Here is a 26909-nt window from a genome sequence, read left to right as displayed (position 1 = left end):
CAACATGGCAAAAACCTGTCTCTACTAAAAATACAAAAATTAGCCAGGCGTGGTGGCAGGTGCCTGTAAGCCCAGTTACTCAGGAGGTTGAGGCAGGAGAATCGCTGGAACCCAGGAGACAGAGGTTGCAGTGAGCCGAGATCACACCACTGCACTTCAGCCTGGGTGACAGAGGGAGACTCCATCTCATAAAAGAAAAAGAAAAACAAGATTATTAGTATACAGAAAAGGCCGAGGACTCAGACAGAAGAGGGTCCCTCAGTCACCTGGGAATCCCTGTGGGATGACATTGGGTTGACGGCTTTTGAGCTCCATCTGGACCCTCTGACCAGCCCCTAGCCCTCTCCCCTCCTCCCTCGTCCTGGGAAGGGGCCCTAAACCAGGAGTTTGCTTCGGCAGCATTGGGTAAACTTGTGCAAACACCTTTCACTCTCTGAGCACCCCTGAATCCTCCATCCCTCCAAAGTGGGGACATTAAGGGCCGCTTCTTAGTGACAAGGCACAGAGACAGCAGGCATGTCCCTCAAGGTCACACAGCAAATCGGGGAGAGAGAGGGGAATGGGCCCCGTTGGTCTCTGCCTTCCTTCCCAAACTCTTCAGCTCGAGATGGTTGACAGCTGTCTCCCCTGGCCTGGACTTACCAGCGTCTGGCAGTCAAACTGTCAGGAAGACAGGCCAGATGAATTTGTTTTTCTGAATATCTCAATGCAGCGCCGGGAGCCAGGTCCACCTGCCCAGTGCCCGACTTCCCCGCCGCAAGCCTCCCCTCGCCCCCCACCAGCCTTTGTCAATATCTCAAAGTGGCAGGCGAAATCCCCTTCAATGGAAACCTCGGCGAATCTTTTCTTTTACCCTCAGTATTTGTTTATTTTCCTCCCTCCCTTCTCCTTCCTCCCGCATCTCAGAGAGGAAGCGATTAGATTAACGGGCAGAGGAGGACAAGAAAAGACGAACAAAGACGCCCGCCTTTTGGGCCCAGCCGCTCAGAATGGGGGATTTGCAGGCGAAGAATGTGGACGGTGGGGTGGGGGAAAGTGGAACGCGGAATTGAGTGGGTTGAATGGAGCGGCCGAGCAGAGGATTTTACCAGCTCAAGGGACAAAGGCGCCGGCCGCGGGGCCTCCTTGGCAAAGCCAAGCTGCCAACACCTGCTCCTTTTTCAGGAACCACAATAGGGACTTTAAACATCAGCTGCGGCCTCCAGGATCCTGACAGCGCCTGGCCCATGGGGCTCAGCGGTCCAGGGGGTTGCAGGGACATAAAGGGCAGCAGAAGTCCCCCCCTCCGAGCCCAGGGCTGCGAGTGGGGGGCTCTGGCATCCACCAGCTTGGGTCTGAATCCCAGCTCTGCTATTCATTCATTCATTCATTCATTCATTCATTCATTCTTTCAGTGTTTCCTGAGCACCTGCTATGTGCCAGGCCTGATTCTAGGACCCCAAGGACCCAGCAGTGAATTAGCCAGAAACAAAATTCCTTGCCCCCGTGTGGCTGACCTTCAAACACACTGTGCGACCTTGGGGCCGTGGCTTTGCTGCTGTGGGCCTCAGTTTTCCAATCTGGAAATGGAATGATGTTCATGCGCACCTCACGGGAAGTTAGGGTGGTCAAGCAGCCCCCAGAAAAGCCTGGGCCAGAGTGGGTGTCCCTAAGTGTTAGCTGACATTAGATGCTCTCCCCTTCGGCCTTTTTTCTTTTTGAGATGGAGGCTCACTCTGTGGCCCAGGCTGGAGTACAGTGGCATGATCTCAGCTCACTGCAACCTCCGCCTCCTGGGCTCAAGTGATTCTCCTGTCTCAGCCTCCCGAGTAGCTGGGATTACACGTGCATGCCACCAAGCCTGGCTAATTTTTGTGTTTTTAGTAGAGATGGGGTTTCGCTATATTGGCCAGGCTGGTCTTGAACTCCTGACCTCAAGTGATCTGCCCACCTCGGCCTCCCAAAGTGCTGGGATTACAGGCGTGAGCCACCATGCCCGGACCCACATTCATCAGTATTTACCTCCCTTTCCTGGTGCCCGAACCTGTGCTGGGCTCTGGAGAACCATCAGTGAGCACCACAGACCTGACCCCATCCACACATGGCTCACAGTCCAGGCAGGAGGCGGACCCAGGAAAGGGTGGTTCGGACCTGGGTGATTAGAGAAAAGAGGGGGCCTCTGGGCCAGCCTGGAGGTCAGAGGAGGTGACTGAGTCTGGAAGAATAAGAAGTGGTTCATTGGGTGAAGTCAAAGCACAGGGAGGCTGAGCAAACCTTAGAAGGAGCCTTCTTGGGGCTGGGTGTGATGGCTCACACCTGTAATCCCAGCACTTTGGGAGGCTGAGGCAGGAGGCTCACTTGAGCCCAGGAGTTCGAGACCAGCCTGGGCAACATAGTGAAACCCCGTCTATACAAAAAGGTACAAAAATGAGGCATGGTGGCACATGCACCTATGGTCCCAGCTACTCTGGAGGCTGAGGTGTGAGGATCACCTGAGCCCAGGAGGTCGAGGCTGCAGTGAGTCAAGATCTCGCCACTGCACTCCAGCATGGGTGACAGAACGAGACCCTGTCTCAAAAAAAAAAAAAAAAAAAAAAAAAGGAGCTTTCTGGGGAGGACGGATGGGAGGCTAGAGGCCAGGGAGGAGCCAGGAACTGGAATCCGGGCAGGAGGGGGTCCTGGGGACAGGTGGGATAGGATCTGGGGAGGGGATGAGGGCGAGAAGAGACCAGGTCGACATCTGACTTTCTGGTTCGGGGACCAGGCAGACACGGGGAGTAACCCTGAGAGGTTTGGGAGTGACACTGAGGTCAACCTGCACCCCGCTGGCTCTGATGTCCTGACAGGGGTCCCTCTGGGCTGTGGTGCTGTGGTAAACAGCAGTGGGGGAACCCTGCAGACAGTTCGTCCTGAACACCCCGACAGCCGAGTGACGGGTCTTTATTAGCTGGAGAGCTGCGTGGGTTTAAAATAGCATCGTGGCGGCAACAAAAGCAATCTGCCTCCTGAATTTTCATTCTGAACGGGTGATCTGCTTTTAATCAAGCAAGGCATCCCAAAATGCTCTTAATTACCCCGAGTCAAGGGCTCGGCAGTCATTTCGATGTCAGCATTCAGGCTGGCGTGATTAGATTTTCACCAAACGAGGGAGCTCGGCCAGAGCTCGATGTCAGGGTGAAGCCAGTCCTGGAATGTCCGGGGTGCCCTGATTTGGAACTAGGGGATGGAGGCTGCAGGGCGGAGACAAGCCTCAGGACAGGGGAGTCGGTTTCAGACTTGATCGGTGGCTTTGAAAAAGCCTCTGTCCCTTTGGGGGCCTCAGTTTCCCCATCTGTACAACGTGATGATGGTGATGATGAAATGAGATAGCACTTGAAAACGTTTTTTAAATTTTTTATGTGTTTTTTTTTTTTTCTGAGACAGAATCTCACTCTGTCGCCCAGGCTGGAGTGCAGTGGCGCAATCTCGGCTCACTGCAAGCGTCGCCTCCCGGGTTCAAGCAATTCTCCTGCCTCAACCTCCCGAGTAGCTGGGATTACAGGCATGCGCCACCATGCCCGGCTAATTTTGTAGTTTTAGTAGAGACGGGGTTTCTCCATGTTGGTCAGGCTGGTCTCGAACTCCCAACCTCAGGTGATCCACCCACCTTGGCCTCCCAAAGTGCTGGGATTACAGGTGTGAGTCACCGTGCCTGACCCAAAGGTGCATCTTATATTTGACGGCATCTCAGAGCCCGTGGAATACAGTGACAAGTAGGTATGTGGCAGGGTGTGTTAGAAGGTGAGAAATGCTATGGAAGGAAAAAAGAAAAGATGATGCTTTCAGGCTGGGCGCAGTGGCTCACGCCTGTAATCCCAGCACTTTGGGAGGCGGAGGCAGGCAGATCACCTGAGGTCAGGAGTTTGAGACAAGCCTGGCCAACACGGTGAAACCTCATCTCTGTGAAAATACAAAAATTAGCTGGGTGTGGTGGTGCACACCTGTGATCCCAGCTACTTGGGAGGCTGAGGCAGGAGAATTGCTTGAACCAGGGAAGCAGAGGTTGCAGTGAGCCGAGGTGGCACCACTGCACTCCAGCCTGACGCGCAGGGCAAGACTGTGTCTAAAAAAAAAAAAAAAAAAAAAAAAAAACCAGAAGCTAAGGGGCAGTTCTGGGTGTCTGGGATATAAAATCCCCCCACGATGGCAAGTACACAGCGGCTCGTGCCTATAATCCCAGCACTTTGGGAAGCTGAGTGGAAGGATGACTTCAGGTCAGGAGTTTGAAACCAGCCTGGGCAACGTAAAGGTGTGTCTTTTTTTTTCCCGGCAGAACACATCTCTGCAAAAAATTTGAACATTAGCCAGGTAGGCCGGGCGTGGTGGCTCATGCCTGTAATCCCAGCACTTTGGGAGGCGGAGGCAGGCAGATCACCTGAGGTCAGGAGTTTGAGACAAGCCTGGCCAACACGGTGAAACCTCATCTCCATGAAAATACAAAAATTAGCTGGGTGTGGTGGTGCACACCTGTGATCCCAGCTACTCGGGAGGCTGAAGCCGGAGAATGGTGTGAACCCGGGAGGCAGAACTTGCAGTGAGCCGAGATTGCGCCACTGCACTCCAGCCTGGGCGACAGAGCAAGACTCCATCTCAAAAATAAATAAATACATAAATAAATATAATCCCAGCACTTTGGGAGGCTGAGGTGGGCGGATCACGAGGTCAGGAGATCGAGACCATCCCGGCTAACACGGTGAAACCCTGTCTCTATTAAAAATATAAAATACAAAAAATTAGCTGGCGTGGTGGCGGGCACCTGTAGTCCCAGCTACTTGGGAGGCTGAGGCAGGAGAATGGCGTGAACCCAGGAGGTGGAGCTTGCAGTGAGTTGAGATTGCGCCACTGCACTCCAGCCTGGGCGACAGAGTGAGACTCTGTCTAAAAAAAAAAAAAAAAGAAAAAAAGAAAATTAGCCAGGTATGGTGGTGCACATCTGCAGTCCCAGCAACCCAGGAGGCTGAGGCAGGAGGATCACTTGAGATTGGGAGTTCGAGGCTTCAGTGAGCTATGATCGTGCCGTTGTACTACTCCAGCCTGGGTGACAGAGCAAGACCTTGTCTCTAAAAAAAAAAAAAAAAAAAAAAAAGAGAGAAATCTTCCCCCATGTAATAATGGTGAGATCATAGAAGGAACTGGAAGCATAGGGATGGTGGCTCTATGAGGCTACTCTGGGGAGCTACTAGGTCTCCTTGAAAGATTTAAATCCCAACAGGTGAGTTTGAGAAGCTTTAGGGCTTGAGGTTTGTGGTTTCTCTTGTGGTCTCAAGTCCCGTTGGTGGAGATGATAAACCATGTGGCTGCAGACCCTTGGAACATCGTATCATGGCCAGGAGGAAGGTGGATTGTGGGCAAAGGCAGACTCTGCAATCAGACAGGTCTGGCAGGAAATTCCAGCTATACCTATTCCCTGCTATGTGACCTTGAGTGAATTATGTCCCTCCCTGAGCCTAGTTTCCTGGCTGGTAGAATGGAGACCATATCAGCTCTTGGGGCCGGGCATGGTGGCACACGCCTGTAATCCCAGCACTTTGGGAGGCCAAGGCAGGTGGATCACCTAAGGTCAGGAGTTTGAGACCAGCCTGACCAATATGGTGAAACCCCGTTTGTACTAAAAATACGAAAAATTAGCCAGGCGTGGTGGTGCACACTTGTAATCCCAGCTGCTTGGGAGGCTGAGGCAGGAAAATCGCTTTAACCCGGGAGGCAGAGGTTGTAGTGAGCTGAGATCGCGCCACTGCACTCCAGCCTGGGCAACAGAGTAAGATTCCGTCTCAAAAAAAAAAAAAAAAAAAAAAAATCAGCTCTTACCCCATAGCGTGGGTGTGCAAATTCAATGTAAGCATGTAAACTCTCAAAAGAAGCGCTGTGCCGAGCGCCTGGACCACAGCAAAGGCTTGATAAATGTTACCAGTTAGGGTCTGGAGTCTTCCTTTTTGCCTAGGATCTATGCCACTGTCTGCCACCTTTTTCTGTGGTATCAAAAGCCTCCATTCCTGTTGTATCTGTTAGGATAGGCTTGGTTTTGCTGCAGTATCAAACAGCCCCTATGCCTCAGAGGCTAAGAACATCCAAAGTTTATTTCTCACTCACATTGTATATGCAATTGTGACCTTTTGGGCCAGGGACTTGAAGATTATCACTTCCCTCCAGGACCCTGGCTGATGGAGCAGTCACTGCCTGGAACTTGTTGATTTCTGTGGCAGAAGAAAACAGGATTCTGGAGGGTATTTCATTAGCAGCTAATTGTTGTATTTTGAGTAGAGACAGGGTTTCACCATGTTGTCTAGAACCCATCCTACATCCCCACTCAATCCAACCCACTGCAGAAGCCAGGAAGTTCAATCCCAAACTGTGCTCATGTAATAGCTGTAGCTATGACATCCACCAAATCTCTTTGACATACAACCCTAAGCACTTCTTTTTTTCTTTTCCAGAGACAGGGTCTTACTCTGTTCCCCCAGGCTGGAGTGCAGTGATGTGATCACAGCTCACTGCAGCCTCGAACTCCCGGCCTCAAGTGATCCTCCCGCTTCAGCCTCCCAAGTAGTTAGGACCACAGGTTCACACCTCCATGCCCAGCTAATTTTTAAAAATTTTGTATAGGCCAGGCACGGTGGCTCACACCTGTAATCCCGGCACTTTGGGAGGCCAAGGAAGGCAGATCACGAGGTCAGGAGTTCGAGACCAGCCTGACCAACATGGTGAAACCCCGTCTCTATTCAAAATACAAAAATTAGCCAGGCGTGGTAGTACGTGTCTGTAATCCCAGCTACTCAGGAGGCTGAGGCAGGAGAATCACTTGAACCCGGGAGGTGGAGGTTGCAGTGAGCTGAGATTGTGCAACTGTACTCCAGACTGGGCGACAGAACGAGACTCTGTCTCAAAAAAAAATTTGTGTGTGTGTGTGTGTAGAGACAGGGTCTTGCTACATTGCCCAGGCTGGAGTGCAGTGGTGCCATCATAGCTCACTGCAGCCTCATCTCCCAGGCTCAAATGATCCTCCTGCCTTGGCCTTCCAAGTACCTGGGACTACAGCCATGTGCCACCACACTTGGCTAATTTTTTATCTTCTTGTAGAGACAAGGTCTCACTGTGTTTCCCAGGTTGGTCTCAAACTCCTGGCCTCAAGCAGTCCTCTCACCTTGGCCCCTCAAAGTGCTAGGACTGCAAGTGTGAGCCACTGTGCCTGACCAGCATTTATTTCTCCTTCTCACATCTGCAGATCAGCTGGGCTCAGTTCTACCCTGTGAATTGAGTCAGGCCGGGTCCGTGTGTTTTTTTATCTTCCTTGGATTAGTGGCTTTTCAAGGCATTTTTGACCCAGGGCTAAAGGTTGGAGCAGGAGAGGTCATGTAGAAACATGCAGTGACTCTGAAGACCTAAGTGCAGAATTGGTACACTGTCACATTCCCTCACATTGCCTTGACCAAAGCAAGTCACGTAGCTGGGATGGCCTCAGTGGGGCAGGGAAGTGCATTTCTCCTGTAAACTTTGGGAAGAGGTTGAATGAAATTTGCTGAAGAATAATCTAGTCTTCTATGTTTCAGAAGGTAAAGATCAAGAAATATTTGACAAGACCACTATTAATTACCATGCAGACACCATATACATAAATGTCAGGTTGTAAAGTGAAAAGTCCAGGGGTATATGGACTTCAGGAATGGCTGGATCCAGAAGCCCCCTTTTCTCAGTGTCTCTGCTCTGTCTTCAGGCCCTTACAAGATGGCTGTAGGTTTGAGTCCAGCAGGGAGAGCCTGCATTTTGATATTTCCTTTTCAGGTGTCAAATCTCTCAGATAGCATGCAACGAAGAAACAGCAACCTCTATCGCTTGATTGACACATACAATGAGCAAATTATAGGCTTCTTTCTCACTGTTCCCTTGCACTCTCCGTCACACTGAGCAGCTCATCTTCTGCAGAACAGGCTCTTGTTTCCACAGGTTCCCCCCTCCCCGCGTTTGCTCACTCAGTACCTCCCCACCATGTTCCCCAAGGGGGATCAGATTATACAAACTAAGTATCACAGGCTCCCAGGGGGCCAGGCTGGAGTTCTTTGTATGGATTCCTGATCCTGCAGCCCCTTCTCAGATCCTCCCACAAGTGCATTTGCTTGGACCCAAGTCCGCCAGGCTGGAATGCGAGCCTCTTGGCTGAGGTCAGAATATGAGGGCGGCAGGCAGCATGGAGTTTGTTTAATTGATTTGCGCTTAACTGGCTGCCTTCCCGGATGGGCCCTGGAGGAGGGGGCAGGGTGGATTCTGGAGCTTGCCTTGGGCACTTTGCTGACTGGCGCACCTCCCCGGGTCCAAGGATGCTGGGATTCTGCTAAGGCTCAGTGCAGAGCCCAGCCCTCTGGAGGGATCCTAGGCTAGGGAGAGAAAGAGCTAGACTCAGGCACTCCCAGCCTTAAGCACCAAGGGCTGGGTAAGAAGGCATGACACAGCAGTGAGAGCACCTTATGGGGAGTCCAGCAGACCTGTGTTCAAATCCCCGCTTGATCACTTATCCACTATAACCTTAGCTGAACCACTTCAGCTTGTATGCCTCAGTTTCCCCATCTGTATAAATGAAGGAAGACACAGCATCTATCTCATGGGGCTGTTGCAGAGTGAACACATGACAGCAGGGGCTGGCAAGCTTTTTCTGTAAGGGGCCAGAAAGTCAAAAGTTTTGGCCAGAAAGTCAACTCTGCCAGTCGTGTAAAAGCAGCCATAGATGATAGCTGAGCAAATGAGCATGGTTGCGTGCCAGTAAAACTTTATTTGTTGACGCTGACATTGGAATTTCATATTTTCATGTGTCCCAAAAGACATGTTTTTGGTTTTTTTTAATTTTATGTTTACTATTTTCTTTTTTTTAGAGACGGGGTCTCGCTCTGTCACCCAGGCTGGAGCCCAGTGGTGCCATCATAGCTCACTGTAGCCTCGAACTCCTGGGCTCAAGGGATCCTCTCCCCTCAGCTTCCTGAGTAGCTGGGGCCACAGGCTCACACCACTACACCCAGGTAATTTTTAAATTTTTGGTGGAAATGGGGTTTTGCTATGTTGCTCAGGCTGGTCTCTAACTCCTGGCCTCAAGCAATCCTCCCGCCTCACCTCCCTAAACACTGACATGACTACAGGCATGAGCCACTGTGTTCAGCACCACAATATTATTTTATTTTTTCAACTATTAAAAAAGTTGGCCGGGCGCAGTGGCTCACGCCTGTAATCCCAGCACTTCGGGAGGCCGAGGTGGGTGGATCACGAGGTCAGGAGATCGAGACCATCCTGGCTGACGCGGTGAAACCCCGTCTCTACTAAAAATACAAAAAATTAGTCAGGCATGGTGGCAGGCGCCTGTGGTCCCAGCTACTCAGGAGGCTGAGTCAGGAGAGTGGTGTGAACCCAGGAGGCGGAGCTGGCAGCGAGCTGAGATTGCACCACTGCACGCCAGCCTGGGTGACACAGTGAGACTCCGTCTCAAAAAAAAAAATTAAAAACAGGTGTTGGACTGTATTTGTCCCTGGCTGACTTCTGAAGTACAGCATTTACAAGAGCACTTAGCACATAGAAAGTGATCAACAAATACTGCTGCTATTATTATTATTCTTGTTTTTGATCCCGAGTCACAAAGGAGGCCTCAGAGCCAGGATGTGAGATCTAATGAGGACCTCAAACATCCATTTTACGAATGAGGCTGCTCCGCTTCTTAGCCCTGTGGCCTGGAGAAAGTGGTTTCACCTCTCTGAGCGTCAGTCTTCCCATCTGTACAATGGGTACAACATCACCTCCCTAAGAGGCAAAGTAATGACCCATTCCTCCACCCTCTTGTATTATCACTCTGCTCTCCTGGTGTGAACATACATCTCTGCTTCATGCTTCTGGGCCTTTGTTCTTGCTGGTCTCTCCAGCAAGAACCCACTCCCCCTTCTCACCCATTGGCTCTGTCTCAAACTTGGGTATCAGCACAGAAAGTGCCTCCTCCAGGATACCTTTCCCAACCCCACATTGGATCAGGAAGCTTTTCCAACCTCCCTTATCACAGCAAATGTCACGCTAGGCTGGGAGTATCTGTGCTAGACATAGAAAAATCCAGGGCTGGTACTTTTCTGGGTACAAGGCTGGGCAAAAGTGGGGCACCACAGATATAGATGGAATTTAATGTCTTTCTTTTTCCCTTCCTCCCAATTCCCAATCTCTCTTACTCTCAGCTCCTCCTTCCCCCCTCCTTTTCTTTCTTCCCTGTCTCCCAGAAACCCCTTGGGGCCCAGAGCCATTGAAAACTCTTGCTCTCTTTATCTCCTGTGGCAGACAGATCCTAAAGTGGCTCCCATGATTCCTGCCTTCTGGTGTTCACATCCTGTGCATAATTCCCTACTCTTGAGTGTGGGCATGACCTGTGACTTGTTTCTCATCAACAGTATATAGCACAGGTGACAGAATGTTGCTTCCATGATTATATTACCTTACATAAGACTCTATCTGGCTAGCAATCTCACTACTCTTTTTCTCTCTTACTGGCACATGGTCACATTGTGAACAGCCCAGGGTGGGGACCACATTGCAAGGAACTGTGGGCAGCCTCTTGAAGCTGAGAGCAGAATTCAGCCAATGGCAAGAAGCCAGGCACCTCAATCCTGCAGCCACAAGGAAATGAATCCTGCTAGCAACCCGAGAAGGCTTAGAAATGGATCCTTCCCCAGTCGAGTCTCTGATGAGACCATAGTCCTGGTTGACACCAAAACTGTAACCTTGTAAGAAACCCTAATGCAGGGGCCCCAGCTAAGCCATGCTCAGATTCCCAATCCATGGGAACTGTGAGATAATAAATGTGTTGCTTGAAGCTGCTAGGTTTGTGGGTACTTTGTTACACAGCAATAGCTAATGGATACACCTCCATTTAAACATTTCCTTCAAGGCTCTTCTACAGCACAGGTGCAATCCAAGGAGTCCCAGATCTCCCACCCGATCTCCCTGGGCACCACCTTCATGAGGCCCATGGCCATGGGGTGAGGTGTGGCTGCCTTGGGTCTCTTGTAAGCAGGGCTGTGCAGCAACAGCCAGAAAGGGGTGGCTAAGGACATGGTAGCTCTTGTCCCCAAGCCTGTGGGATCCAGACCACCTGCCCTTGGGCAGAAGAAAGCAGCAGGACCATGGGACCTCATCCTAGGCAGGGGCTTTTCCATGGTCGCCCTGGCTCTTGGGATGTGTCTGCCCTGGACAATTGGTTCTAGTGTGGGACACTTATAACTGTCATTGACTCATGAGATGCCTGCCATTCGTTGGCCCAGACAGAGAATTCAATCACACTGAAGAAAGAAAAAAATTCATTCTCTTCTATTCTCTTTCCATTCTGCAGAGCCACTCTGTCCAATATGGCAGTCACTAGCCATGGGTGGCTGTTTACATTTAAATTAATTAAAATCAAACAAAATTTGATAGAAAGCAGAGTCTCAAAGAGATACTTGTACACTCACATTCATAGCAGCATGATTCACGATAGGCAAAAGCCGAAAACAACACAAGTGTTTCATCAGATGAAGGGATGAGCAAAATGTGATCTATGCATAAAATGGAATATTACTCAGCCTTAAAAAGGAAGGAAATTCTGATACAGGCGATGACATTGATGAACCTTGAGGACATCACACTCAGTGAGAGAAGCCAGACACAAAAGAACAAATCTTGTGTGACTCCACTCCTAGGAGATCCCTAGAGTCATCAGATTCACAGAGACAGAACGTAGGATGGGGAGTGCCAGGGGCTGGGGAGGGGGATGGGGATTGAGTGTTTCATGGAGATGGAGTTTCAATTTGGGAAGATGAGAAAGTTTTGGAAATAGTGATGGAGTTTCTCCATGTTGGCCAGGCTGGTCTCGAACTCTTGACCTCAGGTGATCTACCCGCCTCAGCCTCCCAAAGTGCTGGGATTATGGGTGTGAACCTCTGCGCCCAGCCTTGATTTTCCTTTTAAAGTGCCAGGGGGTCTCTGGTTTACAGATCCCAGCCAATACCTGGACCTGGGAGAATTTAGTAACTGGGTTTTGTTTTCCCTGTGAATCCCACAACTGTTCTCTGAACAGCAGCCAGAGGGCGCCCGTGAGCACCTAAGTCAGATCTCGTCTCTCCTCTGCCCACAGCCCTCCATGGCTCCCACCTCCCTCAGGGTCAAAGCCCAAGTCCTCCCCGAGGCCTACCAGGCCCTGCACGACCTGCCCCAGCCCCTCCCTGCCCTCTCCTCCTCCTTGTCTCCCCCTCACTCACTCTGCTCCAGCCACATGGGCCTCCTCGTTGTTCCTCCAACACCCCAGGTGAGGTCCTGCCTCAGGGCCTTTGCACAGGCTGTGCCCTCTGCTGGCAAGCTGTTCCTTCCAAAAGCCATGTGGCAGCCTCCCTAGCCTCCTTTGTGTCTTTGCTTCAGTGTCTCCTCAGTGAAACCCTCATCTGCATCCTAACTAAAAGCTTCAAGCCCTACTCGGAATTGACAGCCCCCTCCTCTTCTACCCTTCAGACAAGAGAGCCTGGGACTCCCTCAACAGTGCTCTGAAGCTAAGAGCCTAGGATATCCCGGCCTGCCCACGACCTTGTCCTCAGCCTGGCCTTTCCCCAGCTCGCTCTGCCCCTCCCTGCAGCAGTTCAGAAATTCGTCTGGCGCACAGATGCCAGGCGGGAAAATTAACTGGGCCTTCCTGGGGCTGCTCTCTCTGCTCCCCCGTCAATAACAGCCGTAAAGCGGGATTTATGCGGCCGCGCTGGCTCTCGATGGAAACTGGGAGGAGGGGCAAAACATTCTAGAAAAGTCAATCCCTCACCCAGGGAGCCGCTGGCGGCTGGGGCTCTGGGACCAGAGCCATCTCCCTGCTGCCCTTCCCTGGGTTGGGTGGGCGGGGAGGGAGGACATCGTCCAGGCTCTCCCTGTCTCTGGTTGGGAATCACATATCTAATTATATCTCACATGTGGGCCGGGCACGGTGGCTCACGCCTGTAATCCCAGCACTTTGGGAGGCCGAGGCAGGCGGATCACTTGAGGCCAGGAGTTCAAGACCAGCTTGGGCAACATGGTGAAACCACGTCTCTACTAAAAATACAAAATATTAGCCAGGCGTGGTGGCAGGTGCCTGTAATCCCAGCTACTGGGGAGGCTGAGGCAGGAGAATCGCTTGAACCTGGGAGGCAGAAGTTGCAGTAAGTTGAGATTGCGCCACTGCCCTCCAGCCTGGGTGACAGAGCAAGACTGTCTCAAAAAAAAAAAAAAATAATAATATTATATCCCACATGTATAAGCACCTGTTGTAGGCTAGGGTCCGTCCCAGGTGTTTTTGGAACATCAACATATTTAAAATTGGGAGGCAGGAATTTTTATGTCCCTTTTACCAACAGGGAAACAGTGACACAGAGAGGTCAAGCAACTTGCTGAAGGTTGCACAGCGAGAAAGCAGCAGAGCTGGGATTCGAACCCCGGGCTGTTAGGCTCACATTTGACATTCTCGACCACTTAAGCACGGCCCACTGCAGCTTTTATATGTCTGGTATCTACATTGCAACCCCTCAAGGCTCCCAGAGTTGAGATGGTTGGGCTGAGTGTACCAGGAGGTGAGGGGTGCAGTTTGGATTTGAAGCTCCATGGTGGTGGATGTTCTCTCTCATGTCTAAGACCGTTGTTACTGAAGGCCTCCTCTTTTCCTACTCTGGGTAAGAAAGGAAGGGACATCTGGGTGTCGCCAGCTTCCAAACTTTATTCTTATTTATTTTCTTCTGAGCCAGTTGCTGTGGTTGCCACAGTTGTCCCTGGCTTAGGGGTTTGTGGGGACCAGCATGTGAAAGGATGATACAGGCAGTTGGGAAAGCCACAGTCACATCTTGATTTAACTGAGGGCTGCTGGCTACAGAGGATTTAACTGAGGGCCTCAGGAGCTATTGCATGGAGCCTGCTTGAAACTCTTACATCTGCTGATCCCTCTGGTGTCCGTTGCTTTTCCTTTCCTCTCCCTCCTCAGTAGAGGCTCTTCCAGGCACCCCTGGGGAGGTCATGTAGGATCTGAATTCAAATCCCAACTGTGCTGTGTGACCTTGGGGAAGCGTCTTCCCCTCTCTGGGCTCAGCATTCTTATCGGAAACCCGGGGCTAATAGCAGTAGGGTTGTGCAGGCACATGGAGCAGGCATAGATAGGAGAAAGTCCAGCCCTGACTGAACACGCGGTGGGCTTTTAACTATTTTTCTTACTGTTTTTATGTCGCCTTCTGACTGCAGAGAGAGCGAGAGAGAGCGGGGCGGGGAGGCTGCCATCTCTCCCCGGAGCCATTCCCGCAATTCCCGGACCCAATCCAGCGGCCTCCCTCTTCCACAGGCGCCGCAGGGACGGGTTTGATGGACATGTTTTTTGCACGGAAAAAAGCTGGAGGAATTGTATTTTGCCAAAAGTGTCAGCCGGAGAGAAAATATTTCCCGCATCTCTGGCGAGTGTTGACGGGCAGCAGCCAGCGCGCTGCTGGGGGGGTGGGCGGCAGGGGGCTGCACACATCCTGGGGCCGCTGCCCCCACCTCTGTCCCAGCTGCCTCATCAGCCTCCGAGACGCCCCACTGCAGCCCTGTCCACACCCCGCCCCTCCCCTCCTTTCCAGCCCCCTGCCTAGCTTTTCCCCTCCGACATCCTCTCTCAAACACCCCAGCCTCTCTCTTTCTTTCTCTCCTCCGTAAGTATGGAATGAGTAAATGATATTGGAGCTGTGATTTGCAAAATGAGGCGTTTGCCTGGACAAGGGGGTGAGCAGGAGGCACCATCAGTGCCAAGGCCCTGGGGCAGGACAGACCCTGGCGTGTTGGAGGAACAGCGAGGGGGCTCGTGTGGCTGCAGCAGAGTGAGGAGGGGGAGAGGAGGGGGAGAGGAGGAGGAGAGGGCAGGGAGGGGACAGGGCAAAGTAGGGAAGGGACAGGGCAAGGTGTGCAGGGCTTTGCGGGCTGTGGGGAGGACTTCGGGTTTTATTCAAGGGGTACTAGGGATCCCTGGGAGGGATTTGAGTAGGAGAGGGGCGTGATCTACTTTATGAATAAACAGATCCCACTGTCTGTGTTGGGGGAATGGGTTGGAGGGGGGCAGAGTGGTGGCCTGGAGGTGGAGGAAGAGAGCCCTGTACCCTCCCTTGGCTCAGGGCACTGGCGAAGGGCCAGGGGACTCAGAACCAACTCTGTCTGCGCCTCGTGTCAGCAGAATCGCTTGAAATTCAAAATAAAGCAGAGCATTCCAAAGAAAGCAGGCCAGGTGCAGTGGCTCATGCCTGTAATGCCAGCACTTTGGGAGGCCAAGGTGGGTGGATCTCTTGAGGTCAGGAGTTTGAAACCAGCCTGGTCAACATGGCAAAACCATGTCTCTACTAAAAAAAAAAAAAAAACAAAAATTAGCCAGGCATGGTGGCGTGCGCTTGTAGTCCCAGCTACTTGGGGGAGCTGAGGCAGGAGAATGGCTTGAACCTGGGAGGTGGAGGTTGCATTGAGCCGAAATCACGCCATTGCACTCCAGCCTGGGCTACAGAATGAGACTCCGTCTCAAAAAAAAAGAAAAAAAAAAAAAGAAAAAAAAAGAAAAAAAGAAAAGATTAAAAATAAACCAGACTGGGCCTCTGTAAGTTAGGGTTTTAGAGCAACAGAGAGATGCGTCCAGCAGCCTTCACTTCAGCGTTGACAGACAAATAACCAGAAATGACCAGAAACCTGTCACTGGGGGGCAGGTGACCTCTATCATCCCTGAAAAGGAAGGCTATGCAGCCGTGATGAAGGGTGAGGTCTGGGGTGGGAGCGGACGAGGACTCACATCCTGGACACATGGGTGGGGGCCGGAGGACAGAGCAGAATGACACCAGAGGAGAACATTCCAGAAGCATCCACACCAGAACGTCAAGGGGGGTCACCCCAGGGAACAGGATTGTGGCAGGGGGTTTATTTTGCTTCATTTTATTCTTTAAAAAAATGTATTTTTAGAGATGGAGGTCTTGCTATGTTGTCCAGGCTGGTCTTGAACTCCTGGCCTCAAATGATCCTCTCCCCTCAGCCTCCCAAAGTGCTGGGATTACAGGTGTGAGCCACTGCACCCGGCCGCCTCTCCTTTTTTTTTTTTGAGACAGAGTCTCGCTCTGTCGCCCAGGCTGGAGTGCAGTGGTGCAATCTTGGTTCACTGCAAGCTCCTCCTCCCGGGTTCACACCATTCTCCTGCCTCAGCCTCCCGAGTAGCTGGGACTACAGGCGCCCGCCATAACATCTGGGTAATTTTTCGTATTTTTAGTAGAGATGGGGTTGCACCGTGTTTTAGCTAGGATGGTCTCGATCTCCTGACCTAGCGATCCGCCCGCCTCGGCCTCCCAAAGTGCTGGGATTACAGGTGTGAGCCACTGTGCCTGGCCCCGCTTCTTCTTATATAAGTGCACCAGTTGTTAGATTTTGGGCCACTCTACATCCAGGATAATTTCATCCGCAAAGACCCTATTTCTTTTTTTTCTTTTTCTTTTTGGAGACAGGGTCTTGCTCTGTCGCCCAGGCTGGAGTGCAGTGGTGCAATCATAGCTCACTGCAGCCTCAAACTCCCAGGCTCAAGCAAACCTCCCACCTTAGCCTCCCGAGTAGCTGGGACTACAGGTGCGAGCCACCATGCCCGGCTAATTTTTGTAGTTTTTGGAGAGACAGGGTTTCACCGTGTTGTCCAGGCTGGCAAAGATGCTATCTCTAAATACAATGCCATTCTGAGATTTTGGATGGACGTGAATTTGATGGGGCAGACGAGCGTGCTTCTCCCTCCCTCCCTCCCTCCCTCCTTTTCTTCCTTCTTTTTTTGACGGAATCTTGCTCCATTGCCCAGGCTGGAGTGCAGTGGCATGATCTCAGCTCACTGCAACCTCCGCCTCCGAGGTTCAACCAATTCTCCTGCCTCAGCCTCCTGAGTAGCTGGGATTACAGGCACATGCCACCATGCCCAGCTAATTTTTGTATTTCTAGTAGAGACGGGGTTTTGCCATGTTGGCCAGGCTGGTCTCGAACTCCTGACCTCATGATCTGCCCCCACCTCAGCTTCCTAAAGTGCTGGGATTACAGGCTGAGCCACCATGCCCGGCCTAGGAGTGTGCTTTTCAACCCACTACATCATGTAACATAATACAGTCTAAGGATTCTGTTCGAAGAATTAGGATGTGGACATCTTTGGGCGGCATTGTTCTGTCTGCTGCACCACCCTGTCCATCTGATTTTGTCCCTCCCCTGCTCAAAGCCCTGCCATGACTTGCTATTTCCTTAGATCAAGACTAAAACTCTAGGGCTCTGGCAGGGCACAGTGGTTCACACCTGTAATCCCTGCACTTCAGGAGGCTGAGGCAGGAGAATTGCTTGAGGCCAGGAGTTCAAGACCAGCCTGGGCAACATAGCGAGATCCGATCTCTGCAAAAAATTAAAAAAAAAAATTAGCTGGGTGTGATGGCATGTGCCTGAGGTCCCAGCTACTCAGGAGGCTGAGGTGGGAGGATCGCTTGAGGCCAGGAGATCGAGACCAGCCTGGGCAACATAGCAAGACCCCATTTCTACAAAATAATAATAATAGAAATAATAATGAAAGCTCTCACTGTTGTCTTCAGTGTTCTGGGGGGTCCAGAACCCACAATCAGGTCCTTCTCCCCTGCTCTCCTCCCAGCTCACTCCAGCCACACTGTCTGCCTGGCATTCTTCAAATAGGCCAAGCTTTCTAGAAGCAACCCAGCCTGGAATGCCCTTTCTTGCCCTAGAGCGTCTCAAGGCTGCTCCTCACTCAACTGGAACTCCAAGGTCACCTCTTTAGAGTAGCCGTCCCAGACTACCTGGGCTAAAGTGGCCCACCCTCCTCCACCTTCACTCTGTGGACACCTGAATCAGGTTCCGTCCCTCCTCTGCCTACAGCCCTCCATGGCTCCTGCCTCCCTCAGAGTCAAAGCCCAAGTCCTCTCTGCAGCCCGCAAAGCCCTGCATGACTTGGCCCGTCCCCTCCCTCCCCTCCCCTCCCTCCCTCCGTGTCTCCCCTTCCTCACTCTGCTCCAGCCACATGGGCCTCCTCGCTGTTCCTCCAACACGCCAGGCGTGGTTCTGCCATAGGGTCTTTGCACGGGCTGTGCCCTCTGTTTCCAACACTCTTCTCCAGCCACCACACGGCTCCCTCCCTGCCTCTTTCAAGTATCTGCTGAGATGTCACCTGCTCAGTGAGGCCTCCCTGACACCTTGCCTACCTTAGTTTCTAACTGTCACTCTCTTCCATGGAATCTCTGGCACCCCATGCCCCTTCTTGCTTTAATTTTCATAGGATTCATTACCCAGCAGACTGCATAGCTTTTTTTTTTGAGACAGAATCTTGCTCTGTCACCCAGGCTGGAGTGCAGTGGCACAATATCGGCTCACTGCAACATCTGCCTCCCGAGTTCAAGTGATTCTTCTGCCTCACCCTCCCAAGTAGCTGGGATTACAGGCACGCACCACCACGCCCGGGTAATTTTTGTATTTTTAGTAGAGACGAGGTTTCGCCATGTTGGCCAGGCTGGTCTTGAGCTCCTGACCTCAGGTGATCTGCCCACCTCGGCCTCCCAAAGTGCTGGGATTGCAGGTGTGAGCCACTAATAACTATTTATAATGTTAATGCTCAGGGCTCATCTTCCCCATGCCATGAGAGCCCAGGAGGGTAGGGGCCAGGTCTGTTTTGCTCACAGCTAAGTCTGCAGCTCCCAGTCCAGGGCCCACCAGCGGGAAGGAATCCTGCAGTGTTTCCATCCATCCTGGAGCCTCAGTTTCCACATCTGCCTAATGGGGTCCCGTGCCACTTGTCCTTGGGGTCACTGAGTGTCTTCAGTCATCTGCCAAGTCTGCAGAAGCACCCAGCCAGCTGGGCTCGGGCACACAGTAAGTGTTTGTCTCTCACCCCCTCCAACCATCACTCAGACCTGGCATGGGAGGTGACAGCCCCGCAGATGCCACTGGCTCGGGCTGCACTGCTGGGGCCAAGACGCTGTCACATTTGGTAAATTGCAGGCAGGCGGCTTCTGCGGCTGCAGTACCAAGGACAGGCAGGGATGTGACTGGGAATATCTGGAGTTCAAGAGACCCAGGACTGAGCCGGGAAGTAGAGGCCTGAGAGTCAACTCTGCCCCTCTCTGGGCCTCAGTTTCCTCACTGGCAAACAGAAGAGGTCTCAAGATCACTGAGGCATCTCGGAATTCCTTTGGCCACATCCTGGTATGAGTCCCTCACTAAGCCCTTTCATGGCTTTGAGCCTCCATATATAAAATGCAAGGATGAAAAAATAAGAAATAAGATCTGAGCACAGGAGGTGACCTTTCTTGAGCTCAGGGCCCAATGCTTAAACCCCAACCTGGCTGGGCATGGTGGCTCACGCCTGTAATCCCAGCACTTTGGGAGGCCAAGGCAGTGGATCACCTGAGGTCAGGAATTCAAGACCAGCCTGGACAACATGGCAAAACCCTGTCTCTACTAAAAATACAAAAATTAGCTGGGCGTGGTGGCACATGCTGGTAATCCCAGTCACTCAGGAGGCTGAGGCAGGAGAATTGCTTGAACCCAGGAGGTGGAGGTTGCAGTGAGCCGAGATCATGCCACTGCACTCCAGCCTGGGCGACAAGAGCAAAACTACGTGTCAAAAACAAACAAAAAACTCTCATGATAGCTAATTGATTGAACCCCTACTGTATACCTGGCCCTACACTGAGAACTTTCTAAGGAATTTAGATCTGCTTTAGGCCTCACAGCAACCCCACGACATAGGATACTATTAATATTATTACCCCCATTTTGCAGATGAGAAAATTAAGGCCCAGAGAGGTTAAAAACATTCACCCAAGGTCACACAACATAGTCAAGAAGTTTCAGAGGCTGAATGGGACCTGGTCTCTCTGGTCCCAAGACTGGTCTGTAAACCCTCACACTGTCAAATGAATAGATGAGTGTCTGTTCATCTTTTGGGAAAGGAGAGGGTGCTGGCCACCTTCCCTAATGACACAGGGATCTCCAGGTTTACCCCAAGAGCCGGGTCATGGTCCCAGACCCCCTATCACTGATAACTTCCTCCCTACACAGCCAACCCCCTTGCAAAGATGCCCCCGTGGACACTGACTCCTTCCTCTCGCTGGGGCGAAAGCTCCCTTCCTCCCCAAGATCCGCTCAGGCAGGTGAAAGAGACAAGGAGGGAGAGGAGGCATCTCCCCTCATGTCCACCTGCAGCATCTTTCAAAGAAATGCAAAATCCAGAGGAATGAGAGAGCCAGCCGCAGGCTGTGTGTGAGCGTGTGCAGGCGTGTGTGAGTGCGCGCATGGATCTATGAAAGATTTAGGCGGCGCCTGGTGTGTTATGGCCATAATTAATCTTGTGCCTTGTTGGCAGAGTGAACAACGTTCAGAAATTACTTGTTGTGGCCTGGGAGAGGCGAAGGCTGACGGGGCCCAGATTCCTTTTCCCAGGGATCGGGGTAGTGGGGTATAGATGTGGGGGAGGGTGATTCGAGAAGTGGGAGCTGCCTGGGTGCAGTGGCTCACACCTGTAATCCCAGCACTTTGGGAGCCCAAGGCAGGCAGATCACTTGAGGTCAGGAGTTCAAGACCACCTTGGCCAACATGGTGAAACCCTGTCCCTACTAAAAATACAAAAAATTGGCTGGGCGTGGTGGTGTGCGCCTATAATCCTAGCTACTCGGGAGGCTGAGGCAAGAGAATCGCTTGAACCTGGGAGGCAGAGGTTGCAGTGAGCCAAGATCACACCACTGCACTCCAGCATGGGTGACAGAGCAAGACTCCGTCTCAAAAAAAAAAAAAAGCCGGGCGTGGCAGTGTGTGCCTGTAATCCCAGCTACTTGGGAGGCTGAGGCGGGAGAATTGCTTGAACTTGGGAGGCGGATGTTGCCATGAGCCAAGATCGCGCCGCTGCACTCCGGCCTGGGTGACAGAGTGAGACTCTGTCTCAATTAAAAAAAAAAAAAAAAAAAGGAAGGGGGAGCTTCTCCTAAGTTCTCCTCCACCCCACACTGGTCCCTGTCTCCATTAAGGTCATGAAGTCCCCAATCCAGTGGGTACCCCATGCATGATGGGTGCCAGGCTAGGTATTTTTGGAGGAAGAGCTTGTATTGTGTGTTTATAGTTTTACTGAGGTATAACTGGCACTTGATAAACTGCAAATAGTTAAAGTGAGGTTTTTTTTAAATTTTTTTTTGAGACAGGGTGTTAGTCTGTTGTCCAGGCTGGAGTGCTGTGGCGCGATCACGGCTCGCTGCAGCCTGGACTTCCTGGGCTTAAGTGATCCTCGTACCTCAGCCTCTTGAGTAGCTAGGCCCACAGGTGCACATCACCATGCCTGGCTAATTAAATTTTTGTGTTTTTTTGTAGCGATAGTGTTTTTTGTTGCGTTGCCCAGGCTGGTGTGGAACTTCTGACCTCAAGTGACCCTCTCACCTCAGCCTCCCAAAGTGCTGGGATTACAGGCGTGGCCTCTAAACATTTTTTTTTTTTTTTTTTGAGATGGAATCTCCCTCTTGTCACCCAGGCTGGAGTGCAGTGGCACGATCTCGGCTCACTGCAACCTCTGCCTCCCAGGTTCAAGCGATTCTCCAGGTTCAAGCGATTCTCCAGCCTCAGCCTCCCGAGTAGCTGGGATTACAGGTGCCCGCCACCATGCCTGACTAATTTTTGTACTTTTAGTAGAGATGGGATTTCGCCATGTTGGCCAGGTTGGTCTCGAACTCCTGACCTCTGGTGATTTGCCTGCCTCAGCCTCCCAAAGTGCTGAGATTACAGGTGTGAGCCACCGTGCCTGGCAGCCTCTAAACTTTTTAACAACATCTCTGCTTACAGATGAGGAAAATGAGGCACAGGACGGTTGTGGCCAGGCAGCCAGGAGTCATTTGCGGGGAATGGATTATCTAGACACATATATCCATAAAGCCATCTGCATAATGGAAACAGTGAACACGTCCATCACCAACAAAATGAATACATTACTCCCTTTGTAACCCCTCCCCCTCCTTCCCCTCCTTCCTGTCCCCAACCCTTTCCAGGCACCCACTGGTCTGCTTAGGGTTCCTATAAATGAGTCTGCATTTTCTGGATGTCACCAATGCGTACTCTTTTTACGTCTGACTTTTATTCCTCAGCATTACTGATTTCCAGGCTCAGCCCTGCTGTTGGGTCAATCAGTGCCCTGTTCCTTTTTATGGCCAAAGAGAATCCTGTGGTCTGAATGGACCACTGTTTGCTTATCTATTTACCTGTGGATAAACATTTGGATTGTTTCCAGTTTGGGGCTGGTATGCATAAAGCTGCTCTGAACAAGTCTGTACGAGTCTTGGTGTGGATGTAGGCATCATTTCTCTTGGGTAAATAAATACCTAGGAGAGGCGTGGCTGGGTCATAGGGGAAGTGTGTGTTTGACTTTTTCAGCAATTAGGAGCTGTGCACTTTAAACACAATGATAGGCCGGGCGCGATGGTCCAGGCCTGTAATCCCAGCACTCCGGGAGGCGGAGGTGGACGGATCACCTGAGGTCAGGAGTTTGAGATCAGCCTGGCCAACATGGTGAAACCCTGCCTCTACTAAAAATACAAAAATTCTCTGGGTGCAGTGGCGGGCACCTGTAATCCCAGCTACTCTGGAGGCTGAGGCAGGAGAATCGCTTGAACCTGGGAGGTGGAGGTTGCAGTGAGCCAAGATGGCGTCACTGCCCTCCAGCCTGGGCAACAGAGCGAGACTCCATCTCAATCAATGAATAAATAAATAATAAACACAATGACAGCACATCTGGAGGGCTGGGGTGGGCTATCTTGTTTTATGCTTTAGACAGCTCAGTGACTATGGGCATTTCACTTTTCAGAAGGGGAAACTGAGGACAGATCATGTGGCTGATGAGCAGGGACTTGAACCCAGGACTGTCCAAGTCCAGAGAGGTAAACACACTCACCCAAGGTCACACAGTCAAGAAGTTTCAGAGGCTGAACTGGACCCGGGTCTCTCTGATCCCAAGACTGGGCTGTAAACCCCCACACTATCAAATGAACAGCTGAGTGTCTGTTAATCTTTTGAGAAAGGAGAGGGTGCTGGCCACTTTCTCTAATGATACGGGGGTCTCCAGGATTCTCCAAGAGCTGAGTTGTGGACTCAGACCCCCTATCACCGACAACTTCCTCCCTACACAGCCAGCCCCCTTGCGAAGGTGCAGCCGTGGACACCAACTCCTTCCTTCTGCTGGGGCAAAGGCTCCCCCCTTCCCCAGACCCCCTCAGGCAGGTGAGCACTAGGCTGGATGCATTTCTGGGCACCTGGACACCTTCAGCTTCTCTCTCTCTCTCTTTTTTTTTTGAGACAGAGTCTCGTTCTGTCACCCAGGCTGGAGTGCAGTGGCACCATCTCAGCTCTCTACAAACTCCGCCTCCCGGGTTCAAGCGATTCTCCTGCCTCAGCCTCTCAAATAGCTGGGATTACAGGCGTGCACCACCACGCCCGACTAATTTTCGTAGTTTTAGTAGAGACAGTTTCACTGTGTTGGCTAGGCTGGTCTCAAACTCCCAATCTCAGGTGATCTGCCCACCTAGGCCTCCCAAAGTGCTGGAATTATAGATGTGAGCCACTACGCGCAGCCCTTAGATATGTTTAGAGACACAGTACTTACCATTGTGTTACAGTTGCCTGCGGTGTTCAATGCAGTCTCATGCTCTGCAGGTTTATAGCTTGAGAGCACTAGGCTCTCAAGCATACCATATGGCGTAGGTGTGCAGAAGGCTCTACCATCCAGAAGTGTGTAAGCACATTCTGTGATGTTCACACAGGACAAAATCACCTGATCACCCATTTCTCAGAGAGTATCCCCATCATTAAGTGATGGATGCTGTGCTTACTTTCTTTTTTTTTTTTTTGAGATGGAGTCTCGCTCTGTTGCCCAGGCTGGAGTGCAGTGGCGCTATCTTGGCTCACTGCAACCTCTGCCTCCTGGGTTCAAGCCGTTCTCCTGCCTCAGCCTCCTAAGTAGCTGGGACTACAGGTGCCCGCCACCACGCCCAGCTAATTTTTTGTATTTTTAGTAGAGACGGGGTTTCACCGTGTTAGCCAGGATGGTCTCAATCTCCTGATCTCCTGGTCCACCCGCCTCGGGCCTCCCAAAGTGCTGAGATTACAGGAGTGAGCCACCGCGCCCGGCCTGTTTTTTTTTTTTTTTTTTTTTTTGAGAAAGGGTCTCACTTGGTTGCCCAGGCTGAAGTGCAGTGGCACAATCATAGCTCACTGCAGCCTTGAACTCCTGGCCTCAAGCAATCCTCCCACCTCAGCCTTGTGTGGTTCAAGTAGCTGGGAACACAGGCATGTGCCACCATGCCCAGCTAGTTGGTTTTTTTTTTTTTTTGAGACACTGTCTTGCTGTGTTCCCAGGCTGGAGTACAATGGTGCCATCTTGGCTCACTGCAACCTCTGCCTCCGGGGTTCAAACGATTCTCCTGACTCAGCCTCCTGAGTAGCTGGGACTACAGGCATGTGCCACCACGCCTGGCTACTTTTTGTATTTTTAGTAGAGATGGGGTTTTGCCATGTTGGTCAGGCTGGTGTTGAACTCCTAACCTCAGGTGACCTACCTGTCTTGGCCTCCCAAAGTGCTGGGATTACAGGCATGAGCCACCGCGCCCGGCCTGCCCAGCTAATTTTAAAATTTTTTGTAGAGATGAGATCTTGCTATGTTGCCCAGGCTGTTCTTGAACTCCTGAGCTCAAGTGATCCTCCTGCCTCGGCCTCCCAAAGTGTTGGGATTACAGGCATGCATCACTGTGCCCAGTCTTGTTTGTTTGTTTGTTTGTTTGTTTTGAAACAGTGTCTCGCTCTGTCACCTGGGCTGGAGTGCAGTGGCATGGTCACGGCTCACTGCAGCCTCAAACTCCCGGGCTCAAGATGTCCTCCCAGCTCAGCCTCCCAAGTAGCTGGGACTACAGGTGTGTGCTGCCACAACTGGCTAAATTTTTAATTTTTTTTAGAGACAGGGTCTCACTGTGTTGCCCAGGCTGGTCTTGAACTCCCGGGCTCAGGCAATCCTCCCGCCTCAGTTCCCAAAGTGCTAGGATTACAGGCGTGAGCCACCGCACCCAGCCTGTATTTGCTTTTTAGACACTCTTTACATATTTCCACAGTGTTGACTGTCTGCCTGGCACGGTCATAAGCACACACTTTACATGTCTTAATGTCTCTAAACTTCTTAACACCATCTCCATTCACAGATGGGAAAACTGAGGCACAGGCATTTCTGGCCACTCAGCCAGGAAGCATCTGAGGAGGGTGGGGACGGGCTTACCACCTGCCACCCCCGCAGCAGCAGCCTGGCCCACTCATGGTGCTCATAGCCCCCTGCGCAGGTTCTGGCTCAAGCACGGTGGTTCAACAGCCCCGGTTTTCACAAACGAGGCACCAGAAATCCCAGGAGGGGGCAGGACACTCGCCTGGCACTGGGGTCTCAGGACTGCCAGCCCCCTGTTCCCTACTATCTCCAGAGCTGCAACCAGGGCCCCCCCAAAACTGAGCCCTGCAGCCTGGGAGTGGCCTCAGCGGGTGCTGGCTCAGACAGCGAACAGATGCTTGCTATTTTAAACCCACTGTTAACTCATTAAGACAGCTGTTTCCCATCCCCAAAGTCGGCGGAATTAGAATTAAATTCATTCCAGAATTAAACACACACATACACACACGCACACCCCACCACCATTTGGAGGCAAAACTTGTTAGCATTTAGGCAAGCTGTGCCTCTGAGCCTGGGGACGGGGCTCGGCTTCCGCCTGACAAGTTACATCACAGCCCAGCGGTTGCCAGCTGGGCCTGTGGCCAAAATACCCTGTGGGCCCAGATTCTCATGTCTGCCCAGATCTCCGCCATCAGAGTCCAGCTGCCAACTGCACGTCCTCCTGGAGTTCCCTCTGACCCCTCAGACCCAGCAAGGCCCAGAAGCAGCTCAGTATCTGCCCCAAATCTGCTTCTCCTCTTGGGTGACCATCTCCACCTGTCACTCACATCAGAGTCCAGGTTTCCCCTTCTCTTTCTCCTCTCCCCTTACCCCTCACGTCTGAATGGGCAGGACTTTCTGTTGATGCTTCTTCCAAATGGCTTTGCCCCACCCCTACTACTACTGCACTGGTCTGAGCTTTTATCACCTCCAGCCCGGACACCTGCCCCAGACACTTTTCCGGGTTTCTAACTTCCACCCTCACTCCCAACTAGCTGTTTTCTCTCAAGAGAGAGATCTTCTTAGAGCCAAAATAGGATTGTATCACTCTCTTGATCAACATTGTCTAGCACAGGGCTGTTTATTAGTACTTTCTGGGATGCGTGGAATGTTCTAGACCCACGCCAGCCAACACAGCCACCCCCATGCAGCTATAGGGTGCTTGCAATGTGGCCAGTGTGAGTGAGGACCTGCATTTTAAATTTTATTTCATTTGAATGACTTTAAATATTCACATGTAGCCGGCAGCTCCCGTATTGGTCAGTGAAGCTCTGTGGACTCTGGACATGACGCCATTGGCCTCCTGCTCAGATCCCTGGGGTCCTCCCTGTTTCCTGGAAGTGCAGGCTGGGATTCCAACTCTGTCTGTCTGTCCAAGCCTGCTCTGACATTGCCCGTGGTGGGCTGGAAGTATCACAGAATTCACACTACTCCTCCCAGCAACCCCCAACCGATGGTGCACTGGCTTTTGCATAAATCCCTTGTCCTTGGGGTGGGGCAATTCTTTTTGTTTGTTTGTTTGTTTTTGTTTTTTTGAGACGGAGTCTCACCCTGTCGCCCAGGCTAGAGTGCAATGGTGCTATCTCGGCCCACTGCAACCTCTGCCTCCCAGGTTCAAGCGATTCTCCTGCTTCAGCCTCCTGAGTAGCTGGGATTACAGGCACCC

General features: G+C 51.7%; 1 long non-coding RNA gene across 1 annotated transcript; it reads left to right on the top strand.

Annotated features, from left to right (window-relative positions):
* Nucleotides 1-5162: 5162 nt before the first annotated feature.
* LOC112206434 (uncharacterized) lies at nucleotides 5163-10843 on the top strand. Its single transcript, XR_002940793.1, has 2 exons — nucleotides 5163-5230; nucleotides 10544-10843. It is a non-coding gene; the product is annotated as an uncharacterized LOC112206434 (long non-coding RNA).
* Nucleotides 10844-26909: the final 16066 nt, after the last annotated feature.

This window comes from Pan troglodytes, chromosome 20, assembly GCF_028858775.2.
Source record: "Pan troglodytes isolate AG18354 chromosome 20, NHGRI_mPanTro3-v2.0_pri, whole genome shotgun sequence".
NCBI classification, from domain to species: Eukaryota; Metazoa; Chordata; class Mammalia; order Primates; family Hominidae; genus Pan; species Pan troglodytes.
The sequence above is the reverse complement of the archived record's forward strand: the minus strand, read 5'-3'. Positions and strand labels throughout refer to the sequence as shown.